Below are 24,407 nucleotides of genomic sequence, written 5' to 3'. Positions count from 1 at the left end.
AGATACTTGCTTGATGGAAATTAACAATCTCTGTTTCCAAAGCGTAATGTAGATACTTAAATTTTATCCTGGCTTTGTTTCTTAATAAATATATGAATGGTCATGTAACTGAACCTATATGAACCTGTTTTCTCTGTAAATGGGGAAAATTGTACCTCAATAAAGAGATATTGGAAAGAATAATATTTTATACTGGGAGCTTAGTTCAGCCTCACAAAGTGATAAATAAATGGTGGTAATAATGATAAGAATAATAGATAATTCATTGTTTTAGTACTTCCTTATGCTTGAAGATCTACCACAGAATTGGATAAAAATGAGAAATTCATCTATATTACAGATGCATAAATGAATTCACATAAACCTCCCTCCACTCAGCCCCTATACAGAAATTTGCCATTAGGAAACAACCAAAATCTGAGGCTGCTAGAGCTTTAGGTCCCCTTTTACATAGTTCTTTTTCTCATTCTCTCCTACCTTTGCTACCACAGAATAGAAAATGGTGCGTACACACACACACACACACACACACACACACACACACACACACACATCAGAAACACTGAAAGTAAAGATAAAAGAGAACTTCAAGAACAAAACTCTCAAATGCAGAGGAATGCACAGCCATATAGACCATACTTTCTTTTCATAATAAAATTAGAATCAAGCCACAGATTTTTGTGGCCGGCAAAGATAGCTGGCCCACCACAGCCAATAGTTTTCTTCCTGTACCCAAGCTAACTGATTCAGTCAACAAACCTATAGCAACTTAATCTGTCAAACACTGTTTTTATATGCTCAAATAAGTAGAAGTCAACTGTATTCTAAAAGTAGACTGATTAAAAAGATAAAGAATTACAATCCATTGTGTTAACATGCCATGACAAAGTAGGTATATGAGATGGTGTGGCTATTGTTGCTACCAGAAGTTAGGGAAGGCTGACCACAGAAGATGAGTCCTTAAATGTTAAGCAGAAATTAAGAGAGAAGTGGGAAGCTCCTTTTCACATAAAAACAGCACAAAAAACAAAGCAACTTATGTAAAGGCATAAAAGGGCATCATGTGTTCAGAGAGCAATGTGAAGTTTAGATAATGGGAGTATGGGAAGGATAGTGGGGAATGAGGAGCAGGGACAAAAGGTAAATAGCCATGAGTTCAATGCCACAGGTAGGAGAGTTTTTAAGTAGAAGAGCTGCCTGGTTGAATCTTACCCTTATAAAATATAGCCCCTTTGTTAACTGTGAGGTTGTTCAGGAGGAAGTGACAAGTTAGTAGAAACTGAGTAGAGTGGGAGGGAGTGTCGAGGCTTTTGTCCTTACTTCCTACAGGTGTCTATACAAATATTGCCTCTTTATATAAACAGACCTTATTTGTGTAACAGCCTCTGCCACCATTTATCCCCATTTTCTACTTTATTTTTCTTTTTAAAAAATATTTCATGAACAGCTGAATTATGATGTTCCCACTAGAATGTAGGCTTGATATTTGTTGGGTTCATTACCATAGCCTCTGTGACTAGAATATTGCCTAAGATATAGTAGCTACTCAGCAAATACTTTTTTTTTAATTAAATGAGTGATTTTTCCAAATATGAATATACGAGGACCTGAACTAGCAATCACCATGGGCATGGAGTAGCGCACACAATAGACTCAAGAAGCTTTTCTAAATTAAAATCAATAAAACATATTTGGTGATATGGTAGATAAGGAAAAAAATAGAAGAGGGAGCTCCTTCATTCCAAGCATGAGAAACAGGATGAATTATGATGATGAATTATGATCACCATGATAGAATGTAATAGGGAGAAGTTTGGGATGGAGATAATTAAGTCAGTGTCAGACATATTGAACAACATTTATCTGTGGGCCAATAGAATTATAGATGTAGAACTTGGGAGAAAGATCTGAGTTTAAAGTAGAGATTTATAAATGATCAAAAAAATGATGGCAGTAGAAGACATTAAGTACAAAAGTCAAATAGCATAGGAAGAGAGTAGAAATACTGTAAAGTTTAGAACATTGGGGAAAATCTTAAAACCAGGAAAGAAACTGATAATTTTTAAATGAATATTAAGGATAGCAAAAATTCCACTGTTTCATTCCAACGTTTTTATAGATTTGGAATTGAAGAAACCGTTAGGAGTCTTTGAGATTGACCACCATTCATCATGGGGTTAAAGCACATTTTTTTTTTTTTTTTTTAGTAAAGGATGGAGATGAAAAAATAACACTTTTTTTTTGGTCAGCATATTTTGTGGATTTTTTTTTTTTGCATTTTAAAGTGGAGACATTATTAAGGTTTTAGATATCAAAATTGTGTAGGCTGACAACTGAACTCAGTCTCTTTGGTGACCATAAGGCCATGGTGATATCTCTATAGTGATGGCCTGTCCCTCACCAGTTGACTGACAGGGCCAGCATCTGAAGGGGGTCCCTCCTGTTTCTAAAGCCTATATTTTCCATGGTTTGCTCTCTATGACTTATTTCCTGGTTGAAAGACTGCCTGTGGTTCTATATGTTACAAAGCAGCAGTAATTGAATCTTTAGTATCTCTTTAACTCATGTTAGCATGTAGCCTTTCTCTGGTGCATATCCTTTCTCTCTTCTTTAAATAGACCACAAAAATTCCGTTAACAGCAATCTCTACAATGACGACCATATGATAGTTAGTACTTCTGAATTGCTTAGTAAAGTAGACTTTTGAAGCCACCATATATTGGTAAGCTTATTCTAACTTATACCTGGAAAACTGTCCCTTCCCCACTCCCAGCCTGTTGTTTATAAGGAGATCGGCAGTGATTACTATCTTCATGGAAAAAAATCCAAAGAGTCAATGATATGCAAGATTTTGTTGGGGTTTTTGAGAAAAAGGCAGACACTTTTTAATTCTTTGCTGAGAGAATGTGAAAAACAGCTGCTGCCATCTTATAATCATAAAGGTAAGAACCTTAGTATGAAGCTAAATAGAAGACTATGAACCTAAGGAACAACAAGAGAAAAAATAGTTGCTAATAAGTTCATAAAACTACATATAGACTTTTCAGGTATATGAATTAAAAATGGCTATGTTACTTTGGCCGTCTTGTTTGGTCTTTCTTTTCTCAGAGTCCTAATTAATACATAAATCACATGCCATTAGTTGTGTTACACATTTTATAAACATTATATCATATAATCCCCACTGTAATTCTGTGAGGCAGTTATCACCGTTTTATAGATGCAGAAGATGAAGAACAGAGAGATTAAGAAATTTATCCAAAATTACATTGTTAATCGAGGTGCAGATGCAGAATTTGAACCCCAACCCTATTCTAAATCCTATAGTTAATTACATACCATATTACTCATCTGTCTTGACCAGAATTTGGCTACACATTAGAATCTCTACTATAATATCTGGTTTGAATTTCCCTCCAAGCTCTACCTCATTCTAGTCCATCTCATTGTCATGTCCACAGAATAGTTTAAAAGTACAGGGTTTATATTTCTATCTATATCTATGTAAAGAGACTGAAGAATTTCCATCTTACAGAAAAGAATCTCATTAATAATAGTCCTTGCTGCTCAAGAGGCAATTAGGATATTCTCCATGGACTCATCCAATCCCCGGTCCACATCTTATTCAGTGAAACATACGGAAACCTAGCTTAATTAAATTAATACAATAAAATTAAGTACTTAAGAATTCAGAATGTGTCCAAGTTAGTACCAGCTATATTACTTAGGTGATCTTTAGACGTTTTTCTGTTAGAAAAGCTCATATAACACCTGTGTGCTTGGAAATGCTGAGTGTGCACTTAAAACTTACCCATGATCTGTTTCAATGTTTGTGTAACACAAAGTCCCTAAATATATACATATATATTTGAGTATATATATATATAAATATATATTTAAGGATATTTTTAAAATTCTTAAGATTCATCAACTATAAAAATAGATCTAACTATATTGAGTCATTTGGAGAATAATTTTTAAGTTCGCTCTGATATTTGATCTGGCTAATAGTCTAGTGAGTTGCACATACAAAAGATGGGAGAATAAACATGCGATAGTTAGCTGATATATATACATGTGTATATATATGTGTACATGTATAATATTATATATATTACATGCATGAGTCTGTGTGTGTGTAATTCATTCTCAAAGATACCTCAGAAAATGTCCTACTTTAGTCAAGTGTTATAGAAATGCCATGCAACTTTGTGTTCTTTCCTAAATCTGATTTACAAAAAACTAAAGTTCTCCATCAAAGAATCCCAATTTTTGTTATCAGTTTTAAAACGTGAATTAAAAAAATCACAAACATTGCATATTGTAATTTTTTAGTAGAAGTAAATTAAGAAGGGATTTTTTAAAATAAAAAACACATTTTGGACTTCTGGTTTCTGGTTCAACTTGTTAAGGAGCTTGAAAATCACCACTTTATCCTAATGATAAGGAAAAAAACATAACGAATAGAAAAATTAACAGTTCTTCTTAGATCCATCAGAGAAGTGAGGTCACAGGAAAAATTTATTTCCCCAAAATTAGAGAGACAGGTAGATAAAGAATCACAACTTAACTGGCATAGAAACCCACTGGCAGCAACCTCCACAGGAACCAGTGCAGGGCAGGAAAATCTGAACTGTAATTGATGAGTTACTGGAGGTTCAGTGTGGACAACTATGCAATTTAAAAACACCAGGGGACCCAGCGATAGGGGGCCCTCATACTTTTGTGAGTTTTACCACCAGGATCTCTTCCAGGTCTTCATAGTATATATTGAAGAAAAATTCCCTGATGCTTCTGGCAGAGGGAGGAGAAAAGGAACCATCTGACATATGCCAGAGCATCCTATGTTTCTCGATAAGGCCTGCTGTCAAGATACACTGTTTTTCCAGAGCCTAACCTAACTGGAGGAAGAGAAACACCCAACTCCAGCAACCTCTAACCCTCTCAAATGCAGGAGGGGACATACATAAATCTAGCCCCCTCTCGCCATCTTTTCCTATGTAATGGGAGTGGGAGGAAACTGAGAAGGACTAATAAAGTTCACAGAAGCAGGGACATGAGCTCCCCAAAACTCTTGGACCTACTTATAGGACTATAGCATGCTATTTCTTCCCCCATCCCTTACCACTTTATTATTAAACACCTATTTAGTGCAGTATATCATGGTTGCCTTTTAACAAAAAATTAGAAGGAATACTAAAAGGCAGAAACACACTTTGAAGACAACTAAACACACATCAGAACCAGAGTTAGATATGGCAGAAATGTTGCAATTATCAGAATGAGAATTTTTAAAAATTATGATTAATATGCTCAGGGATTTAAAGGGAAAGGGGAAAGGCACACAACATGCAAGAACACATGGGAAATGTAACCATAGAGATGGAAATTGAGAAAGATTCAAAAAGAAAAGCTAGAGATCTAAAACACTGTACCAGAAATGAATGCCTTTGATGAACTGTGGGACAACTACAAAAAGTAAAACATACACATAATTGGAATACCAGGAGAAGAAAGAAAGGAACAGAAGCAATATTCAAAGTGATAATGACTGATAATTTCTTCAAATTAATATCAGATAACAAACCACAGATCCAGGATTCTCAGAAAGTATTAAGCATCAAAAAATGAAGAAGTAAAGAAAGAAAAAAGAAAAAAAAACCCTCATACACCCTATACCTAAGCAAATCATTCAAACTTCAGAAAAGCAAAGATTAGAAAAAAAAAAAATGAAAGACACTAGAAGGGGGGAAAAACACCTATAGAGACATAAAGAATTACATCTGACTTCTCTTCAGAAACCATGCAAGCAAGAAGAGAGTGAAATGAAACATAAGTGATGAGAGATAAAACCCACCAACCCAGCATTCTGTACCATGTGAAATTATGCTTCAAAGTAAAGGAGAAATAAACATTTTCTCAAAAAAAAAAAAAAGGATCTATCTTGTGAGAAATGTTAAAATAAGTTCTTTAGAGAGAAGAAATATGACATAGGTCAGAAACTTGGAACTACATAAGAGCATTTGAAAAAGAGTAAGTGAAGGTAAAATAAAAACATTTACTTTTCTTATTCTTAATCTATCAGATAACAGATTGTTCAAAATAATAATAACAATGAAATATTTGAATAATAGCAATGAAGTATTCTAATGTGTAAGTATTCTTATATATAAATGAAATGAATAATGGCAATGATACAAGGGATGAGAGGAAGGAATTGGAAATATTTTTTGTTGTAAGTACTCTTACTACACATGAAGTGTATAGTGTTATTTGAAAGTGAGCTTAGATTAGATGCAAATATATATGGCAAACTCTAAGGCAACCACCAAAAAACAGTACAAAAAGTATAATTGATATGTTGGGAGAGGAGGGAAAATGGAATCATATAAATGTTTGATTAAAACCATGAACGACAGAGAAAGTGTGGAAGACAAAAATGGGGACAAAGAACAAAGGCAACAAATACAAAACAGTAATAAATATGGTAGGTATTAATTCAATAATTTTAATAATCACCTTAAATATCAATGAACTAAAAACAGTAATATTCAGAGTGTATCAAAAAACAAGATCCAATTATATGTTATTTGCAAGAAACCCATTTTAAATGTTCACACATATGGATTAAAGATAAAGGGATAGAGACAAGAACTACACCATGCTAACACTAATCAAAAGAAAGCAGGGCTTTGTGACCTGTGGTCTTCGGTGCAGACATGGCCAAGTCCAAGAACCACACTACGCACAACCAGTCATGAAAATGGCACAGAAATGGCATCAAGAAACCCTGGTCACAAAGATACGAATCTCTTAAGGGGGTAGACCCCAAGTTCTTGAGGAACATGCCCTTTGCCAAGAAGCACAACAAGAAGGGCCTGAAGAAGATGCAGGCCAACAATGCCAAGGCCATGAGTGCATGTGCTGAGGCTGTCAACGCCCTTGTCAAGCCCAAGGAGGTCAAGCCCAAGATCCCAAAGGGCGACAGCTGCAAGCTAAATCGACTTGCCTACATCGCTCACCCCAAGCTCGGGAAACGTGCTCATGCCCGCATTGCCAAGGGTCTCAGGCTCTGCTGACCAAAGTCCAAGGCCAAGGCTCAAACCAAGGCCCAGACTGCAGCTCCCTGGCTCTGGCTCCGGCTCCAGCTCCAGCCCAAGCTCCCAAAGTTGCCCAGGCCCCCACAAAGGCTCCAGTGTAGAGGCTTGTGTCTGTCAGTGTGAGGGTGGAAGGACTGGTGTGACCCTTGGGCTTCTATCTGCATGGGCCTGGTGTCCTCCTTTGCTCTTTGTACAAATAAACCTGCGGCAGGCTCTGTCAAAAAAAAAAAAAAAAAAGAAAGAAAGAAAGCAGGAGTAGCTATTTTAATTTCAGATAGAGCAGACTTCAGAGCAAGGCAAATTATCTGGGATAAAGAGGGGCATTATATAGGATAAAGAAGTCAATAATCCGTACTGCATGGAGCACTGGTTGTTATACACAAACAATGAATTGTGGAACACTACATCAAAAACTAATGATGTAATGTATGGTGATTAACATAACATAATAATTAAAAAAAGAACAAAAACGAAACAAAAAAAACACAAAACAAACAAAAAAATCCTTAATGTGTGTGTGCTTAACAAAGAGGGTCAAAGTGGATAAGGCAAAAACTGATAGAACTGCAAGGAGAAATACATGAATCCACTATTATAGTTGGAGTCTTTAAGACCCCCTTTATCAGAAATGGACATATACAATAGGCAAAAATTCAGTAAGAACATAGCTGAACTCAACAGCACTATCAATCAACTGGCTATAATTGATCTCTTGCTATATATCTATGTCATGTAGAATACTTCATCCAACAACTTCAGATTACACATTTTTCTCAAGCTCACATGGAACATTCACCAAGCTATACCACACTCTGAGTCACACACCATAAGAAATTCAAAATAAGAATCATACAATGTCTGCTTTCAGCCCACAATGGAATTAAAATAGAAATCTAACAGAAAAATAGCTGGAAAATCCAAAATACTTTGAGATTAAACTACATATTTCTAAACACATATATCAAAGAACAAATCGTGAGAGAAACTAATAAATGTTTTTAAATAATGAAAATGAAAATACAACTTACCAAAATTTGTGAAATGCAGTGAAAGCAATGCTTAGAGGGAAATTTATAGCATTGAATGCATATATGAGATGAAGAAAGATCTAAAATCAGTAAGCTTCTACGTTAGTAAACTTGAAAAAGAGGTACAAATTCAATCCAAAAGTAGAAAGAAGTAAAGAAATTATAAAAATTAGAGCAGAAATCAATGGAATTGAAAATAGAAAATCAGTAGAGACAATTAACAATCAAAAGCTGGTTCTTTGAAAAGATCAATAAAAACTCCTAGGTAGGTTACCTAGAGAGAGGGTGGGGGGAGACATGGATTACTAATATCAGAAATAAAAAATGCATCACCACAGATTTCATGAACATTAAAATGATAATAAAGGAATACTGTGAACAGCTCTATGTCTACAAATTTGATAACCTAGATTATATAGACCAGTTCCTTGGGAGACATGAGTTGCTATAATTCATACAAAAAGAAATAGACAATCTGAATAAGACTATAGCTATTAAAGAAATTACATCAGTAATTAGTAACTATCCAAGCCACAGACTGGAAGAAAATATTTGCAAAAGCACCAGGCCCAGATGTGCTGGTAAATTCTACCAAACAGGTAAGGAAGAAATTATATCAGTTCTCCAAGTCTTACTAGGAAGATCAAAACACACACAGGTAATATTTTGTTACTCATCCTATGAAGCCAGTATTACCCTAATAGCAAATTTAGACAAAGACATTATAAGAAAACTATAGACCAATATGTTTCATTAATATGGATGCAAAAACTCTCAATGAAACTTAACAAATGAATTCAGCAATCCATAAAAAGAATTATACAACATGACTAATGAAATTTATCTGAGGTCTGCAAGGTTGGTTAAACGTTCTAAGTCAATTAGTATAATCCATCATATTAACAGATTTAGATTTTTTTAAAAAAATCATCTGATTGTATCAATATATGCAGAAAAAGCTTTTGACAAAATTCAACACACAGCCATGAAAAAAACTCTTAGTAAACTAGGAATAGAGGGAAATTTCCTTAACTTTGATAATGAGTATCTACAAGAATCTACTGCTAACATCATACTGGTGAAAAACTCAAAGCTTTTCCACCAAGATCAAGAATAAGTACAGGACTATGTGAAAAAACTGAAAAAAATCAGTAACAACCAAAATCCTCTCCTGGAACTAATAAGTGATTATGGCAAAGTTGCAGGATAAAAGGTTAACATACAAAAGTCAATTGCTTTCCTATATACCAGAAATGCACAAGTGGGATTTGAAATTAAAAGCACATTATCATTTAAGTTAGCACCCCAAAAAAGACAGAATATTTTACAATATGTTTAGGAAGAATAAAATTGGAGGATTGACACTACCTGCCTTCAAGACTTAATACAGACCTATGGTAATCAAAAAGGTATGGTATTGGTATTAGTGAAAGAATAGACAGATAAATCAATGGAACAGAATAGAGAACCCAGATATAGACCTCCATGATTATAGACAACATTATAGATCTTTATCAAAGAAGTCAGGGTAATACAATGGAGCACAAATAGCCTTTACCACAAATCATGTTTCAAGAACTGGCCAAAAAATCTTGACACAGACCTAATGTCCTTCCCCAAAATCAACTCAAATGGATAATAGACCTAAATGTGAAACATAAAATTCCTATTAGAATAAAACCTAGATGACCTTGGGTATGGTGAGGACTTTTTAGCTACAACACCAAAGGTATGATACATGGAAGAAATAATTGATTAGCTAGACTTCATTAAAATTAAAAACTTTGGAAAAGATAATGACAAGAGAATGATAAGCCACAGACTGGAAGAAAATATTTGCAAAAGACACATATGACAAAGGACTTTTGGTCAAAATACACAAAGAAGTCTTAAAACTCAACAGTAAGGAAATGAACCCCCTGATTTAAAAACAGGCAAAAGACCCAAGCAGATAACACACAAAGAAGATGTCAAGTAAGCATAGGAAAAGATAATTCAAAAGATATTCAACATCACATATTATCGGGGAATTGCAAATTAAAACAACAGTAAGAAACTACGTACTGATAAGAATGATCCAAATCTGGAATGCTACCATTGCAAAATGCTGATAAGGATGTGGAGCAACAGGAACTCTTATTCCTTGCTGGTGGCAATGCAAAATGGTATAACCACTTTGGAAGAGTTTGGCAGTTTCTTACAAAAGTAAACCTTTTCCTACCATACAATCCAGCAATCATGTTCCTTGATATTTATCCAAAGGAGTGAAAAATTATATCTATGCAAAAATTTTCACAGATGTTTATAGTACTTTTATTTATGGTTGCAGAACCTTGGAAGCAACCAAGATGTCCTTCAGTAGATGAATGCATTAACAAATGGTGGTATTTACAAACAATGGGATATTATTCAGCACAAAAAAGAAATGGGCTATCAAGCCATTAAAAGACATGGGGGAATCTTAAATGCATATTATTAAGTGAAATAAGCCAACCTGAAAAGGCTGTATACTATATGATTCCAACTTTATGAATTCTGGAAAAGGCAAAACTACAGAGACAGTAAAAAGATTGGTGATCATCAGAGTGGGCAGGGAAGAGATGAATAGGTGGAACACAGGATTTTTTCAGCAGTTAAACTATTCTATATATCCTACAAAGTGGATAAATGCCATTATACATTTGTCAAAACCCATAGAGTATACAATACCTAGAGTGAATCATAATATAAACTATGAATTTTGAGTAATAGTGATGTGTCCATGTAGGTTCATCAACTGTAACAAATGTACCACTTGTGGGAGATGTTGATATTGATGGAACTAATGTACATGTGTGGACAGGAGGTATGTGGGAACTCTGTACTTTCCACTCAATTTTACTGTGAACCTAAAACTTCTCCAAAAAATACAATTTTTTAATTAAAATGTGTATGTGTGTATAAATTTACTTTGAGTTGTCCAAACTCTCAATTCATTTCACTGCTAGTTTGATGATAGAAGTGAGTAAGAAAAATCCAGCTCTCCCTTTATCTTTCTGTCATTGATTCTAAATAGCTATCTAATCATTATGGAATCTGATAAACTCTTTTCTCTTTAATAGCTGTGTGATTTGATTTTTCAGATCAAAAGTAATGGCTAGTGCCATAACTGCTTGCCTTAAATTAAAGAATTAGGAAATCTGATTTATATTTTCTTAATGCAGTCATCTCCTCTTTGCTAGAGTTTATCTGGGTACCCCTAGGTAAGTGATCAGGTACCCATAGCATACCTTTTGAACTTGATTTCTGTAGGGCAGAAATTTGTGAAGGATTAGCTATCTACTTTATAAAATTTCATTTTAGTGATATATCCTTTGTTTAAGAATACTTACCAGGTTGGGGCGCCTGGGTGGCTCAGTCGGTTGACATCTGCCTTGCACTTGGGTCGTGATCCCAGGGTTCTGGGATCAAGCCCAGCATCGGGCTTCCTGCTCAGCAGAGATTCTGCTTCACCCTCTCCCTCTGTCCCTCCCCCTAGTTGTGCTCTCACTCTCTCTGTTTTCTCTCTCTACTCTCAAATATATAAATAAAATCTTTTTTTAAAAAAAGAAAAAGAATACTTATCAGGTCATATTTAATCTGTGAGATTATTTCCCAAAGAACTGATATTAAGAGTTCTTTGCCCATTTTGAAAATGAGAAAATGCAGACATATTCAGTGACTCAGACAACTTTGACAAAAGAGCAATTTAGAGTATTTTCTAGATAGAAATCACTGAAGACTTTCATTTTTGCATTCTTAAAAACATCTTCCTCAAATCACTTTTTATTTATCATGCTACTTATGAAGGTATTTTGCATTGCAGCCCAAATGTAGAAAACTTATTCCCCCTTTTCTGTTGAGTAAAACATGGTTGATTAAGCCTGTTTTGGGATACTTTTGAGATGTAAATTTGATTTGAACAAAGACAGTTGATTTGAGTTTTCTGGTCTTTATATTTGTCTCCTTGTGTAATCATCATTGTGTTTCTGTTGCCTTTATGTAAATGTTATAAATTCTGTCCATCATAAAATTTAGTGTATGGAAAGTCCCTGATGTCATCAGCTTGCATCCTCATTTGTTTTTATATGTGATCAATCTTGTATTTATGTGCCTTGTGTTCTGGGCGCCCTTTCTTTTCTATAACAAGTAGACATTAAAATAGCATTTTAAAATAAATTATCTTTGCCCCCCAAGAAGAGATTTTGGCACTGGTTATTCATAAGATTTCCTTTCTGTCAGACATGCATATGGCAAATATTTATGGAAAGCTCACATAAGCCAGCTTGAAAAATAATATTTATAATGTATTATACACAATATATTATATATAATCATTATAGATGCATACATAATATATAATATAAGACATAATATATTAGGATGTGTATCATTATATAGTTAAATATGTATAAGTTTTTGTAATTTTTTTAAAAAGATAAAGGTCCTCCATTATTCCTCCCAAAAATTCAAATGGGAATTTTTTCAACAGTTAATGTTCTAAAATACCCAGTTGGGGCTTTCTCTCATGGTGCTTTTTCTATTTTAGTTAAGGGGGAAAAGCCATTATATGTATTTTTATTTGTATGAATGTTTACATTAGAGATATAAGTGACAGTATAGGAGAAAAATACAGTACAAAGAGTGATAGTGATAATTTTGGGAAAAAAAAACATTTTACACTATTTTGTTTATCAGCTTTTAAGATGAATGTCTCTTTCACAGACTATCTTGGTCAGCTTCATGAGTATAAGAATTTACAACAACATAGAAATATCAGTGAGGCTTTCTGGTTAAGAAACCATCAATCTAAGGTGTCTGATTTTACTGCTCAGATTTGTGAAGAAATTAAAAGTTATTGGTCAAATATATGCCAGATAACAAAAAAAAATTCTAATAACCACAGACATGTGGAAGCCCTGAGGAAGAATGGTAGAAATGCACTGAAAAATGTAAACACACACACTCACGGACATATACACACACACAAATCTAAAGAAAGAAACAAACAAATGGACCCCTCAAAAAAAAAAATCTGAAGTCGAGTCCCTCAAAGTTGTCAATTCAGTGTACCTACCTTACAAGGATAAGACTTTCAGTGACCAGATGAATGGAACAAGGCACTCATAATCCTCAATAGCAAGCAACCCCCATTAATACTTTTCTGGAACAACTCCCCCCCCATCACAACGCCACTAAATAAAAAATATATTGGGGATTTTTGTTTATTTCCAAAGACGTAGAGTCAATAGTGAAAAAAAAAATAGGCTGAAGAGATTCTTGGGAGATGGATGCTCTATTTCTATCTAGCAAGAGAATTAAGTCTTCTCCAGACTATCACATTATATCCACGGTACAGTGAAGCCTACAAAATTCCACAAAGGAGAATCCATTTAGCCTCTGTTACCAAACAAGGAGACTGTATAAACATTGCTCATCTAAGGGTAAATAGATAGGTGAGCAAGGGAACCATAAATCAAACATGATTAAAAAATATTGCTTTCAAGATACTGAAGGAAATCCTTCTTCTGAAAATAAAAAGTAAATTATAGATGCTTTGTAATGTCAATAAAATTCAGCTAAGTTGGAGTTCATGAAATAAAATAGACGAAATAGAAAACAGACTGATATAAAGTGAGCTGTTAGGTGGCAGTAAAAATTATACGATGTAAACAATAATCACAAGATTAATGCCAACATGAGAAATAATAAGAAGTGGAATTAAATTGTAGGAAAAAATGATGCAGCAGGCACACTCAAGCTCTTCCATAATGTTTAAGAAGTGGGGAGGAGACTAAAATGCAAAATATGCAAAAGGAGAAGCTAATATGGTGGACAGAAAAGAATGATCCAAACATTTAACTTTGTTTCTTAAGTTGACATCAGAACACCTGGGATATAAGTAATAATTAAGACACAATAGAATAAAACTTAATAAGCTGAGACAAATTATGATTTGTGAACAAAAAAAGACTCATTGTATAACAGGGAAAATTAATGAAGTACTGGAGAGAAACAAATTATTTTTATTTTCAATAATAAAAATTTGTTACTAATGAAGAAAAATGAAAGAGTAATTATAAAAGAAAAAAACATTTTTGGGAACATCCCTGCAACACTAAATAAGATAAATAAGTGTATGTTGAGCTGACCCCTAACATTTTGACTCAAATTGTAACCCAAATAATAAAAATGAAAATTCAGTGGTTGTTTATTTGTGAAGGAAGCAATAATCTATTCTTTTTAAAAAGGATTTTATTTAAATTCCAGTTAGTTAATATATAGTGTAATATTAGTTTTGGGTGTACAACATAGTGATTCTACACTTCCATACAACACCTGGTGCTCATCACAAGTACACTCCTTAATCCCCATCACCCATTTAACCCATTCCCCCACCCATTTCTCCACTGGTAACCATGAGTTTGTTCTCTGTCATTAAAAGTCTGTTTCTTGGTTTGTCTCTCTCTCTCTTTTTTTCCCTTTTTGCTTGATTGTTTTGTTTCTTAAATCCCACATATGAGTGAAATCATATGGTATTTGTCTTTCTCTGACTGACTTATTTTGCTTAGCATACTACCCTCTAGCTCCATCCATGTCATTGCAAATGGCAGGATTTCATTCTATTTTATAACTAATATTCCACTGTGTGTGTGTGTGTGTGTGTGTGTGTACATAGCACATCTTCTTTATCCATCCATCAGCAATAATCTATTCTTTGCTATATAGGATCTCAGATAATGGGTTCATTGAGTATCAAAATTTATGGGATAAAAATAAAACTCCATCCAGAGTACAATGTATACTATTTATGCCAAACTGTATGTACGTGTACCACAAATATGCTCTCAGTGATATACAAGACACATAGTGTGCTACACACCACACACATACACACAGACTCACTCATGTATATATATATTTTTATTTTTATTACTTTTAGAGAGAGAGAGCACACTTTTTTTAAAAAAGATTTTACTTATTTATTTGACAGAGAGAGAACACAAGCAGGGAGAGTGGGAAGGGGAGAAGCAGGCTTCCCGCTGAGGAGGGAGGCCGACGTGGGGCTTGATCCCAGGACCCTGGGATCATGACCTGAGCTGAAGGCAGATGCTTAACCATCTGAGCCACCAGGTGCCCCAAGGGAGAGAGCATACTTGCATGCAAGTGGGGGGTGGGAGCAAAGGGAGAGGGAGAGAGAGGATCTTAAGCAGGCTCTATGCTCAGTGAGGAGCCCAATGGGGTATTTGATCTTATGACCCTGAGATCATGACCTGAGCTGAAATAAAGAATTGGATGCTTAACCAACTGAGCCACCCAGATGCCCCAAGACTCACTAATGTATAAACAAAGACAAGATAATGATCTGACAAATTTAATGAGAAAAAACCATAAAAATACACATAAGCAAAATAAAGAATAGAAACTGAAGAAACAAAAATGTAGAATATCAATTTGAAGATATTGATGGCATTAATAATTTTCTAGAACAATAATTTACCAAACATTGAACTGAACATATATCAAATTGTAATACATAACTGAAGTTTTACTAGGTGTTAAAGAAATGTCTTCATTCAATATAACAAATTTATCTTTTCCTCCAGGGAGCTAAAATGAACCCTTATTGACTGGTCTCCACAAGTAATTGTTTCCCCATGCATGTAGCACACAACATGGCTGGAGTATTAGTAGACAGTCATAAGGTTCTGAGAATCCTGTGATGTTGAACAATGTTCCATTATAGATCTCAGGTTTACTTAGGCCACCTTTATAATTAATTATACTTTAAGAAAATATTCTGACTCCCACTTGCAGGTTAAATGACTCAATAACTTTGGGATCATAAATTAGCCAACATAAATTGGGTGAAAAGAGTATCCAACAGAAAAGCACTTGAAAAATAAAAAGCATCAGGCTAATCTTAAAAAAAAAAAAAACTACCCGAAATGGATGTATTTTATGGGGAAATTATGTTATTATTCCAGAAAGAGATAATACTATCTTGTTTAAATTGCCCCCAACAAGAAGTTTACTAATACATATGAGAATTTTCAGCATGGTTTAACAATGGAAACTAATATATTTGGGTATGTTCATTTATTTATTTTTGGTTTCATTGATTTGATTTATTTTAGATTTTTGTCTTTTTGAATTTCTTTAAATTACTGACAGTAATAGTAAAGATAAAAAATATGTTAGGCCCTGTGCTAAGTGTTTCCCAAGTATTGTCTCATTTTATCCTTTTCTATAGAAAAGAAAACTGAGACATTTATTTATATGACAATTCAACTTGTGTCTCAGGTATCATTACAGAGACTAGTTAATCAACATTCAGTAGGAACAAGCATACAAACTTCTGTACCTTCGTCATACTTACCCTTCAGTGCAAAACACATTAGAAGAAATAGTTGTGGGCAGACACTTAATAAAACTCTTTCTCTGCAACATGAGACTCTGACCTTGGGTTCACACTTTAGTAGTTTGCTACTACTAAAGTGTGAATATAATATATATATTATATATTATATATATATATATATATATATATAATAATATAATATAATAAAACTATACTTTAGTAGTTTAGTAGTTGCCCTAGAAACCTAATAAGCATAGATTGTCAATTATAATTCAACAACATTATTTATGATGAAAAATGTCCCCCAGTTAGGCAATTGAATCTGGACATATACAGGAGCTATATCAGTGCATTAGAAATGCCATATTTTGGGCTTTCCTGAATGTGATGACTCTGGGTCTTTGTGGGATCCCTATGTGCTGTGGTCATAGAACTGTTAAAAGAAATACTGGCTTCGTTCAGATATGAGGCTATTAGTTAGGAAAACCCTTGTCCCTCATGTCCTTGTACCCAAATGGTCCCTGGACAGTGGAACTGTTCTAGGAATGGTTTCAGGGACTTTTGTGGAGAAAAGTTTGTGATGCTGCCTTGCTGGCCAGCTGTGGTTCTTCAATACCTTACAGCATAGCTGGGTTTCTGCAATGTCATGTGGTAGTCTAAATATTATTTAAACCTAAGGAGACTTTCTAGTGAGCATTGTAATAGCCGAAAGTGTGCATGTGGCAGGTGGTGATAAGTATTCTGATTAGGAAAGAAAGATAGGACATATCAGAGTGGAGGTTTAACAGTGGGAATTAAAACAAAACAAACAAATAAATAAAAGTGTGTCAAGGAGGATCTCACAAAGAAGGTGACCTTCTATAAGTCCTTGATAAATATTAGCTTAAAAATTAACAAAATTTTCCAAAATCACGTAGCTAATAAAAGGGTAAGCTGGGTTTGGTAACCTAGAAGATGTGAATTAAGCTCATTTTTATTTCCACAAGGACATCTTGGAAATCTGGACAACAACAAAGAAAAATTCTCTAAAGTTCATCTATTGATATGTAGAAGAACATAGCATTATTTGACATGCTGAAAGTTACCCATTAGTTTGCCAAGGTGAGGCAAACTAATGGGTATCTCTTTATATTGAAGAGTATGGTTCACTATCTTCATATATATGTGTCTGGTCCAGTATCATCATATACATATGTATGAATAATATCATAACCTTTGGTTCATTACAATATTCAGGATTAAAAAGAAATAGTCTCCAATTTTCTCCACAATTTTACATCAAATATTTTGCAAATTTGAAATTGAATTTCTACTTCTAGGAATTTGAATTGAATTTCAAAATCTGTTTTAAGAAATAGAGTGTATACTTCTATATTATATATAATATAGAAGTATATTATATACTTCTTCTATATATATATTATAATCTGTATTATATATAGAAGTATACACTCTATCCTCTATAGAGGATATTATTGATAAGCTAGGTACATTTTCAAAAATACAAATTCACCAGAATGTCAAATATCTGTTTCTAGATTTTTACATGTTATGAGTATGATTTTTGGTATTTAGAACTTGCAATTTTTAAATGCAATTCCTTTGCATTATTTTAAAGTCAGTATTACAGTAACCACTGATCACATAATAAATAAAATAATTATGCAAGCCAACTTCTATAGATCCATATGTATTTAAAGAGTTGTGCTGGGCCAAATGTAGGTGTCCTATAAAGACTAGTAAAGTCAATAGTCTTGTTGGTAAAATAGAATTCAAATAAAATATAAACAAATAATTCCTATCATGACCAATTCATTGCTTTCACACTGTTCAATTGGTATGTATTTATAAGAAGTTATCACTTAAGACACATAATCTAGATGAAACAAGGACATAATTTTGATTTGAGAATTACTGACTTTTAACAAAGTAAACCTTATCATCTAAGAGGTAATGACTGCAAATGGCTGCTTTAAATGCCATAGCGGTAGGTTCATTATTTTTTGTGCATTAAATAATGATTTTAATAAAAGTCTCGAGTTCATGTTCTGAAAGCTATTACCTTTCAGCTATTGCATATACCTCTTTGTCTAGAGGGCAAAGTGAACAACATCTCATATTTTTCTTAGGCACGATATGAAAGCATTAATTTCCTTCTGCTGCTTTGATGGAACGCAGTGCTTTGGGGCAAGTCAATGCAAAATGATCACATTTTCACTCATAATCAATATAGCTGGCTGACAGTGGGCATCTATTTTTCATTCCAGCATACAGTAAAGTAAAATGATATGTGGATTTTCTTCAAAAGAGGTGCTTTTAGGAAACACAGATGAAAATAGCATTTTTAGCAAGCCACTGAGAAAGTTGGTTATTACTGCAACTCCTTGGCTGCAGAGACAGATGTGAGTCTGGCCTTTTCTTTTCTCCTCTTCTATCTCTCTCAATGGGATAATTTGAAAATCTGTAACTTTACTTAAGAAGTTGGCTATGAATCATAAATGACAGAATTAGTTTTTAAGGATAATATATTTAGTCCTTGTAGTGTCTCTGTGGACTCCTTGACTTCTAAACACCCATTATGTTTTATGTGAAGAGCATAGATCTGCATTTTGTGCTGAAAAAACATAATTACCAAATTGCTGCAGGTCCATTTTTTTCTGTCATATATTTTCTACTCATGGGATTTTCTAAAATATGAATAAGCTAAATTATAGAAAATGTCTCAAATTACAGTTAGCTGATTTTGACTGAAAAGCGGTGGATATTTGTTGTTGAAGTTGAAACGTTAGAATGCTTGGAGAAAATGACTAACAATAAAAGAACTAACTTTTATAAACTCTATAGGATCCTTTGAATTTCATAGTCATACCAAAAATGTATGTTTTACTTGTTTAAAATCTATCAAATTTTATTGTCTTTCTATAAATTTTTGCATTTATTCAAATGGTTAGGAAAATGACTCATCAAGAACAGAAGGGAAGAAAAGGAGGGAAAAAGATAAGGAAGGAGAAGGGGGAGGGAGAGAGAAAGGGGTTCTTTAGGACTGGCAGATTCCATGGGCAGAAATTGCTCTGCTTCTGTAGCCTTTTGGTTATGTTGCCATGGATTCTCTCACTGATATATTGGCCAAATTGTCAGCAATCTTGTTAGAGTAGTTTTCAATTGTAGGTGAGGGAGAAGATTAAAGATGATGGTTCTTATTTTGTTTCAAAAGTGTCCAGATTGTATAGGTTTGCAAAAATCACTGGGCTCATGGGGTCATGACTGAACTTTAACAACCAGAAAGAGTATTGAGAAGATCAAGTGGAACAGATTTCTGTGACTGTTCATCATTCAGTTACTTGGAACCATGAATCCTTGGGCAATTCTTTCAGCTTGATTTGTTTTTGTGTCTAGGAACTGACTGATGATATTGTGCATCTTGATTGATTTTAGAATACCAGTTTGGAAGAGAAACATCATGATTGATTTCCAATTCAATGGAATCACCATACTTTAAAGCATTATCTTTTGTTGTTTCAAAATAATACATACACAAATCCATCATGCAGATAAAAGAGTCAACTATTAAATGCTTATATGGAATTAAATGTGAAGACCACTGTTTATCTGCTTCCTGCAACCTCAAGACTATCTAGAGTTAAATATATTTTCAATACTGTGTTTACCTTTCCAGTCCTATTCCTGTACATTTTCAAACATTTTTATGAGCACACAGATACTGAAAAAAAAAAGGGATCATACTGCATGTTGTATTAATGTTCTATTGCTGCATAATAAATTACCACAAATATAGTGGCTTATAACAGCATACACTTATTAGTTCACACTTACATAGATCTGAGATCTGGCATGGCTCAACTAGTTTCTAACTTTTTGGTTTCACAAGGCTGTAATGAAGATGTTGGCCAGGCTTAATTCTTACATGGAGACTGGGAGGAAGAAAATGCTTATTTAGACTGTTGGCAGAATTCAGTTCCTTGCAGCTGTGGATTTGCAATCCTTGTTTCCTTGCTGGCCACTGGCCAAGAGCTGTCCTCAGCTACTGGAGGCTGCCATGTCTTTTGATATAGCTCCTCTAACTTCAAAGCAACACCACTGTGTCAAGTTCTTCTCATGCTTTAAATATCTCTGACTTCCCTTCTACCCTCAGCCAGGAGAAAGTTCTGCTTTTAAGAGTTTTTTACATTGGGCCCACATGGATAATTCAGAGGGATCCCTTTATTTTAAGGTCAACTGATTAGATGCACTCAACACATCTGCAAAGTCCCCTTTGCCGTGTAAGGAAACATATTTGTGGGAGTAACACCAGGCAGAGGTGAACATGAAGTCCAGAATTCTGCCTCCACACTTCTGTTTGTGTGCAACTTGCTTTATTCACTTAGCAACATGCCTTTGAAATCTTTCTGTGGATCTAATGTTTTTGTGTTCTTCCCATTTGTATTTCTTTTATATGATGTCACTGTACTTCTTCCATGGCATGGATATAGCATATAATATTTAGTCATTTTCCTGCTTGTGGAAGTTTCAGTTGGAAAATGTTTAATATTATATATGATAAGAGGCAATGTTAGATTAGTGGTTAAAAAAAATTAGGTTTCTGAAATCTAATGGCCTGAGTCAATTAATGGCCCCACTACTTTACTCAGTATGTGAACTGAGTCAGTTATTTAACTTCTTTGGACTGTATTTTTTGTTTATTTGTAAAAGGTGAGTGATAGTATTTATTTCACAGAGTTAGGAAGATTAGGTAACATAATAGAGGTAAAATGGTTATCCTGGCAGAAAATATTCACTGAAGTAATGTGAATAATTTCCATGCCTTGCCAACATGAATATTTCTATGGTGTAATTTCCTAGAAGTAGGATTTAGATTGAAGACAAGTGCACTTTTAACTTAGATAAGGCCAAATTGCTTGATGGTAAATCCATCCCTGTAAAAAAGACATATTTTTCCTGACCCTCTAATACTGGATTAAGCGCTCCTTATTTAACAAGTATTTATTAAGTACTTACGATATACAAGATACCTGCTAAGTATCATGCAATACAACTGTGAGCAAAACAGGCATGGTTCTTGCTTGTTGAATTTACAATTTCATAATTTGTCAGTAAATGAACAAGATAATCAAACATTTTATTTTATTTTACTTTTTAAAAGTTCTTTATTTTTTTAAAGATTTTATTTATTTATTTGACAGAGAGAGAGAGGGAGGGCACAGGCAAGGGGAGCAGCAGAAGGAGAGGGAGGAGCAGGCTTTCTGTTGAGTAGGGAGCCGGATGTGGCGCTCAATCCCAGGATCCTAGGATCATAACCTGAGCCGAAGGTGACGCTTAACTGATTGAGCCACCAAGGTGCCCCATTTTACTTTTTTAAAGATTTATTTATTTTAGAGAGAGAGAGAGAGAGTATGGGGGAGGAACAGAGGGAGAGGGAAAGAGAAACTCAAGCAGACTCTGCACAGAGCATGGAGCCCGACTCAGGGCTGAATCTCACAACCTGAGACAAAACCAAGAGTCAGACATAACTGACTATGCCACCCAGGCATACATTTTAATTATAAATTGTGATTAGTGCTATGTAAAAAAGGATCAGAGAATTAAGGAAGCATATAACAAGGAACCAGATCTTGTCCAGGGAGTTAAGTTGCCATCCTAGAGATAATGTTAATTTAGGCTAGAAGAGAAGAAAGAGGTGATGAGATTGCTTCTCAAAGGAAATAAAATTTTCAAAGCTTACTGTTAGGTAATTATCAAGATAGGTAAGTTTCTACCTTGCAAAAAACTATATAGATAATAGTGCTATTCATTAAGATAAGGGAAAATGGAGGAAGTTTGAGTCAGGAGGGGAAGATCATGCTTTTGAACATAGGCACATTGAATTTGAGACACCCCAGGCGAGATGTCAAATATACAGTAAAATATATAGAACTTGGAAGAGGTCTGGGGTGGATATAGATATTTTGGAGTTTGGGTTTTGAAGTGGTAATTAAAACCATAGGGAAATATGATATCATGCAGCTCTTTAAAAGATCAGCGCTATACCATTCAATACAGGAACCACTAATGGCATGGGACTTCTCAGCACTTGAAATATGGCTAGTCTGAAGCTAAAATTATACCAGATTTTGAAAATTTAGTAGGAAACAAAGTATGTAAAATATCTCATTGATAATTATTTATATTGATTGCATGTTGAGATGATAATATTTTGGCTATATTGTTATTAAAATTAGTCTCCTCTGTTTCTTTTTACACTTTTGATGTAGTTTCTAGAATATTTAAAATTATACATGGGCCATTTATGACTCACATTATATTTCTATTGGATAGTGGTGGTACAGTGACAAAAAAAGGAGTGCCTATATTTGAACTTTAAGAAAATATTTAATGTCTTGGTAGAGAATGCTCAGCTGCAAAGGATGTTGTGAAGAGCAATCAGACTAGGAAGAGAAAAATAATACTTAAAAGCAAAGAAAAAGTATGTTTTGAAAGAAAGTGTGCTTTATTAAATATTGCTCAGAGGTCAAAAAAGATACAGATTGTAAAGTGTGCATTGGATTTATGACTAGGGATTTTTACAAAAGCTGTGACATTTATTTTGGTGGAGGGGGATGAGTTGAAGCCAGCTTTCTGAATGTTGATGAACAAACTGAATGTAAAGAATTGGAAATTGGGAGGGCAGACAAATCTATGAAATTCAGCTATTAAGGGGAAATAGGATAAAGTGACATGTTTTAATACAAAGAGATTTGAACATATTTAAAAAACAAGAGAATTATCCAGAAAAGAAGGAAAGGTCTCAGATACAGGAGAAAGTAGAAATATTGGATAGTATGTAGATTCTTTGAAGTAGAGTCAGAGAGCCCTCCTACCAGAGCACTCATCACATGTTAAATAAGTATATGTTTATCTGTCAATATGTATCATTAAACTATAGCTCCAGGAAGATAGGAGCCATTTCTTTTTCCCTATCTAACTCTCAACACCTGCTATGAAGTATTCTATTCCTAATATAGCTTCAAGGTATGTTTACTAGGGGAAGAAAACATGAATGTTGAATATATATAAGCTTGCTATATAGATCATAATCACAACGAACAGTTCTTAGATACCAGATTGTTGTTGAAGAAAAAAGAATTCTTGATGTTCATAATGCACAATAGGAGGAAAGAAGAGAAGGCATTATATACTGATTATGTTTTCATATTTACAGCTCATACTATAGACTCTGTAGATGGCTAGAACCACTGGAAGCTGGGAAGCTTAATAAAAATATATTAACACCAGGGTGGGACCTGCCACAGGGCCAGTGAAAAATAAATGAATAAAACTCAAGCCACCTTCCCCCGTATGCCTTCAGGTCTAGGCAATTGGTATTCCTGAGTTTCTTGATATCCGTTATAACTTTATTCTAGGCTCCTTGTAATTTTCCACTTTAATATTGTCTTGGTCAAGCTGCTGCTGTTGAAACCATGTATATATACTGAGGTTGTTTGCCAGGACAAGGGTGCCTATAAGCCTGAATGAATATGAGAACAACCTAATGTTTGGGGATGCCTTAACGGTTGGATTTTTCTTGTTTTCTGCTTCCCTGGTGCATTTGCACTTTTCCTGGTTATATATCTTCTCTGTTGGTCTTAGATACATGTGGTGGGAACATACAAAGTCGAGGGACAGGGCTGTCTGAACAGTGGTCTCATTCTGCTATAGATCAGTGTATTTATTATTTTCTAGAAAATGAATTTGGAGGAAATATGAGAAGTTCAAGAGATGCTATATTTTGAGTAGGTAACATTTAATGAGCACTTAAATTTTCCATAGATTGCTGAAGCATTTTAGAGTATTAATTCATTTAATCCTGAAACCAACTTTTGGGGTAGATACTGCCTTATTGTC

The 24,407-nt window shown here is 34.3% G+C and overlaps 1 protein-coding gene and 1 pseudogene across 8 annotated transcripts in view; both read left to right on the top strand.

Annotated features, from left to right (window-relative positions):
- The window catches only part of ROBO2 (roundabout guidance receptor 2), a 1,647,790-nt gene that overhangs the window by 143,621 nt on the left and 1,479,762 nt on the right, over positions 1-24,407 (top strand). The gene's annotated exons all lie outside the window — the stretch shown is intronic.
- LOC113917664 lies at positions 6,720-7,201 on the top strand (annotated as a pseudogene).

This window comes from Zalophus californianus, chromosome 1, assembly GCF_009762305.2.
Source record: "Zalophus californianus isolate mZalCal1 chromosome 1, mZalCal1.pri.v2, whole genome shotgun sequence".
NCBI classification, from domain to species: Eukaryota; Metazoa; Chordata; class Mammalia; order Carnivora; family Otariidae; genus Zalophus; species Zalophus californianus.
Note: the sequence above shows the minus strand (reverse complement) of the source record. Positions and strands in the feature narration are given on the sequence as shown.